The following is a 5,525-nucleotide window of genomic DNA, read 5'->3' as shown; positions in this document are numbered from 1 at the left end:
TTCAACCTTTTTCTTTAAAAAATTATTCAAATACTTAAATGAGAGGAATGAAATAATGCATTCAACATTTAAAGAGATTCGTTTCTATTTCACCATTTGGCAACATCGCTTATAGCTAATAAAGGACAATGAATCTGTTACCCAATGAGACAAACAAAGATGACATATTTCAGAGGCGTGCTGTTCTGTTTACTTATGTTCCGATTTCCGAGACATTCTGTGACATATGACATTTTGTGCACCTAACCTATCTTCCTCTATATAAATAAATGACAGGGAACTTCTATTTGTAAATCCTAGATGCAAGGAGGCAGTTTCCGTCACTTTCCCCCAAAGCATAGAACATTACAATTTATACGCGAAAGAAACTTCACCACATGGCGTTATTGACAAATTCTGAGATTCATTTTCCGATATTAGTCATGGATAGCTAGGTTTTAAACAAAAAGCAGTATAAATAATTTTTAGGTTTTTTACGCATTTCTACCCGTTGAAACCACTGATAGCTATCACTAGATGGTATGGAAAATGCTAGTGTTCTAGCGATTACTTTGAATATTCGAAAAACAAATTTGAGTAAGTGATCGTAATAAAATACATTTTTATTGTTACAACAGTTACTAAAACTTGGTATAATTTGTAAAATATATGTATTAAAATCTGGAGGGATTTTTCAAATAATATTGTACTGGATCTTGCTTCAACTTTTCACGGAATTACATAAAAATTTGTCAAAATATTCAAAGCATTATTGTGTTGAAAAATTCTATAACTTTCATCATGAATTTTTTAAAATTGTACCAATCAACACCAAACCATCAGTCAAAAATTCATACAGCACATCATAATAATTTACTGGAATTGTGCTAATAATTGCAATATATTGTAGCGAAAACTCAAACAAATTATATGAGTATTACTATGAACTGATTAATTGATGAATGAAAACTTTTTGAAACAGGATGTTTCAATTATCACCAAACATTGTTTGAAAAAGTATAACATATTTGTGGAGGAAAATAATACAGGAAGTATCAATTCAACTTCATTTCACAGTAAACTAAAGTATGTTTCTGATACCTACTTCTTGTTCAATTATCATTTATAAAATATAACAAAAAATGAATTCAAAAAGTTGAATGTAACATCAACATATCTTGATAAAGTGATTTGTCAAAAAAGTTGAGGAATGACAGGCATAGTTAGGAAGTTCAAAAATGGTAAAGGATTTCAAAATTCAAAATACAAATCATTGATCTAGTTTTCATTTTGAATAAAAAATTTGAAACATAACAAACGACGTAAAACCAAACAAACATAATTACATTGAAAATGTCTACCTAGTATAAGTGAGTAAGTAGTAAAATTTTCTAGGATCAAACTATTGATTTTTCTCATTTCAAGATTTTCCTATTAATTCAGAAAAAACTTCAAGAATAATTATTTTTAGTATTGCCAATCCTTAACAAAATGGGAATTTTACCAAAATAAAACATTTATATTGTAGTAATAAATTATTTGAATCCTTGAATAAATATAACTAGACCAAAGTTCACCCCTAGCGGCTTTGGGATTTCCTTCATTATTAAGGTGTATATTGAACTTCTGGGTTTTCCTATGAAAAACTATCATACATTTCTTGTGCCAATGTTCAAAATCGGTGAAGAAAGTGATATAAAATGTTGTGATTACATACTTATGAAATTAGGGAGAGAACTTTTAAAATAAAAAATTTCAAAACTAATAATTCCATAATTTGTTCATATTTTTGTTACAAATCAGTTGTAATAGAAAACAATTTCTTTTGGTAAATAATTTTTTTACAATGAAATTGTGGCTTACATTTTATTTTGTCATCTTTCAATTCATTCTTAATCATTAAGGATGCTATCTCATTTCTCAAAAATAAACGTCCTGGTTTATAAGTATCCATTTTATCAATTTACCATCCTCAGTGGTATCCAAAAGCCTTTTTACAGTCTGAAATTTGAGAAAGAAATATTTATTCATGTAAACCATATTACGCAACATATTTCTAAAGGTGCATAAATCTGATATTCTCTTGGAAAATATGCATGGAATATACTTGAATGAAAATGAAAATCGAGGAAAAACCATTACCCAATTAAGAGTTATCCCTGCTGGAGCAATACCTAATATATGGTAACGCCACAGTAGCTTTTTCGCTGTAAGGTCTCACGTGTAGAGGTTCCTCGATATCCTCAGGATTGCATTCTTCCAAAGTGGTAATAGTATATAGTGTCACTTCCCTGAGCCTGATACGTTTTAAATTTTTGCCACAATTTAGTTCGTGGCCCAATTTTTGGAACCAGCTCTTTCATTGTTTAGAAATGTAGATATAAAAGAGCCTCATGGTCAATTTCATTCCCTTCAAGTAGGAAAACAAATTATAACTTTCTGAAACAATGTATATTGTGAAATTCAAAATAATCGTAGTACATTGACTAAACAATGAATTTGTACATTACTCAAAAAACAACATTTTCCTTTTCTAATTTGGTTTCTTCAATATCTCCATATATAATCATTCTCACAAACAAAAGAAATATATAATTAGAACAACTGAAAATTTTCGATACGAATGCGATATAGCACTAGTTCTCATAGAAATCAAACAAAATATAAAAGATCTACTACTACTTCGGTACTCACATGCGAAAACTTCGGTAAGGTTTTCAAAACCCTATTTCATCAGCATACTTGCTATATCGGTTTCTGAACTCATTCTTACTTATGGTAATATTCGTAATGACTGCAATATGAATCGAGGAAAACGAATGGATATCCACAAATATATTTCAACTTTTCAGTACAGAAATAACACCACTACATTATATTAAGATTATCTCTTCTCACATCAATATCGGAAACAACACTAAATGCCTATCGCGTAAAATATTGTATATGGTCACCAACTATTAACATATTGGACTTTCCCAAACGAAGTACTTTTTATATTTTCGCAAAATATGTTTCTTTCCTAACACAATATTTTATTATTCATTCCAACAATTGTAGTGATATATGATATTAATTTTTGTTGTTTTTTGAAAAACATGTTTATGACTTCATTGTTAAGTTTACAGATGATTTTTATCATAAATTCGAGAGGAATACACAATAAATTATAGTAGATTGTATTATGGAATATATTAAAATATTGAAACAATTTTATTTCGTTAATCGCTGAAATGTTCAATAGCAAAACTGAAATAAATTGTTTTGATATGCTGCTGTATATGTCATTTGAGGAATTACTACAATCATTAAGTACAATTTTATTTGAGATAACCTAATTCGAAAACTTAGTTTTCAATACAATTGCTGTATTTAAAACAAAAATTTGTAGAAAATTACCGTGACACAATATTGTGACATGGCCAGTTTCCACTGTCTGCGTGCTATATTATCTGTTGGAATGATCTTCGTTATACAGCACCATTTTGTTCAAGTATTTCCTTAATGGACAGTATTTTGCGAGTAGACCTACAATTACACTGAACCGATTCTGCTCTGTCAAAGCGGTTCTATTTTTTCTAACAGAGGTTCTCTTTATGAATTTTTTTTTCTTCTTGCCTCTTATTGATCCCATTTCTAAACTACCTCCGTACCAGTGATTTCGTAAACTCTACAAATGATTCAGTGCTCAATTTGCCAAGCATATCACTCATCAGCTTTTTCATTTTCTATAATTTCTGAGAAACCTGGTCTGTTAATTTTCGTCAGTTCTTTCAGTTCCTTACAATTTCATTGCAAATCTTGGGTTCCCCAATGATTTGGTATGGACCTGGTTCTCTGTAGAAGTTTTGCTCCTGTCGTTGAGGCCTCTAGTTATTGTCTCCTGCTGAATTATGTACACTTCCGCCAGGAAAATCGATAGCTGTGATATATATTGCATCCTGAAATATACCAGAATATATTTGGGATAACTGTTATTCATCCATTACTCACGGTTTGCGATTTCGACCGTATAGTTTGTGTCGAAAGTATACTCAAATTTGATAAAGTCCACTAACATGTTTGATACTTATTTTCCCGTATATTCCAAAATACATGTTTCAGCAGATACGTTGTATTTTGTTGAATTTTCCAGTCAGAATTGGTGTTAAGTTCAATTTCAGTTTATTTCAGTTTATTTCGGTTTAAAGAAAAAGAATATACATTTTTAATAGTTGGATCATTTCAGCCGTTCGAAGAAAACTGGTTCGCAAACTAAGCGCTTATGGTTTGTGTTGTGCTTTCCATTTTCCTTTTCACGGAATACTTTCAATAATAATTGGTACTATACGACATGTGAATTTTTCATTAAAGATGTGAAAATGGAAAGAAAAACTAAAAATCAACTGCTAATTAAAAAGAGGAAAAAACGATAGACAAATGAAAAGCAGAGAAAATTGGTGAAATAAATTGTTATAAATATAGAAGGATGAGTAACTTACAGTTATTAGATATCTTATGAAATTAGTTCAGAGAATTATACATACCATTTCTTATAGTGATGCGTTTTTCAGTAGACTCATAATGAATGTATCATTTGTAGTGATACATTTTTTTAAATTTGCTTTATAAATTTTGAGGTTTGAAATTTCCCTTATTTCTTTTGGCAGTATATTATACAATTTCGGTGCGAAATAATATATTGTTCTTTGTGTATGGCATTTCTTGAATCGGGGTAGTGATGAATTTTGTGCGTATCTAGTATATTTTGATCTTGCCGGGCAATAGTTTGATTTATTAGAAAATATCCAAACGAGACAATGGTATGCATAAAGACTTTTAACGTCAAGTAATTTGGTTTCGGTATACAACTGTTTTGTATCGAAACGTCTAGATTAAAAAAAATGATTTCAATCAAAGAATTTTGAATGATTTGAATATTATGCAAAACATTCTCGAATGCTCCCCCACATACTGTGATACAGTATCTAATGACTGATTCAATCTGTGAATAATATATTAACTAGTACTATGTTGCTGTATCTCTGCTGTTCCAATGTTTTGACAGAATCAGAATCAACGAACTCAGGCGTGCGCAGCGTTATAGAACAGTGCTTTCAAAAAATAATGTTCTGCAGCGCCATCTAGTGGCGAGGTACAGAAAAATAGATAGCCTAAAAACCTTCCCTATGAAAAATTACTTATACATGTCAAGTTTCATCACGATCGGTTGAGCGATGTGGAAGTTTATCACTTACCAACCAACCAACCAACCAACAAACATCCATTTTTATATATTAGATAATAAGTTTTGTTTTGTTAATATACATATTAGATTATATATTTTATATGTTAATTGCCTAGGTCTTTTGATCATATGAGAAACGTGTTCATCCCATCTCATGTGCTGGTCCAAGACCAGTCCAAGACTGTTCTTGCGTTCTTAACCTTTTCAATACTTGGGCAGCTACATTATGTTTTTGAGCAAGTAGGTTCATGAATGTGAATCATTTGCATATCGGGTTGTTGGTTACTTTGTAGAGAAAATACTATGAATTTTGATTTTG

The 5,525-nt window shown here is 30.4% G+C and overlaps 1 long non-coding RNA gene across 1 annotated transcript; it reads right to left on the bottom strand.

Annotated features, from left to right (window-relative positions):
• Nucleotides 1-1,196: 1,196 nt before the first annotated feature.
• Nucleotides 1,197-4,501, bottom strand: LOC141481900 (uncharacterized). Its single transcript, XR_012465229.1, has 3 exons — nt 2,674-4,501; nt 2,122-2,389; nt 1,197-1,980 (listed from the first exon to the last, which is right to left on the bottom strand). It is a non-coding gene; the product is annotated as an uncharacterized lncRNA (long non-coding RNA).
• Between the last annotated feature and the right edge of the window lie 1,024 nt (nt 4,502-5,525).

This window comes from Leptinotarsa decemlineata, unplaced genomic scaffold, assembly GCF_025532065.1.
Source record: "Leptinotarsa decemlineata unplaced genomic scaffold, Ldec_3_MD MMD2_tig00000505_RagTag_RagTag, whole genome shotgun sequence".
In the NCBI taxonomy this organism is placed as follows: domain Eukaryota; kingdom Metazoa; phylum Arthropoda; class Insecta; order Coleoptera; family Chrysomelidae; genus Leptinotarsa; species Leptinotarsa decemlineata.
This window is presented reverse-complemented; position numbering and strand designations above follow the sequence as displayed.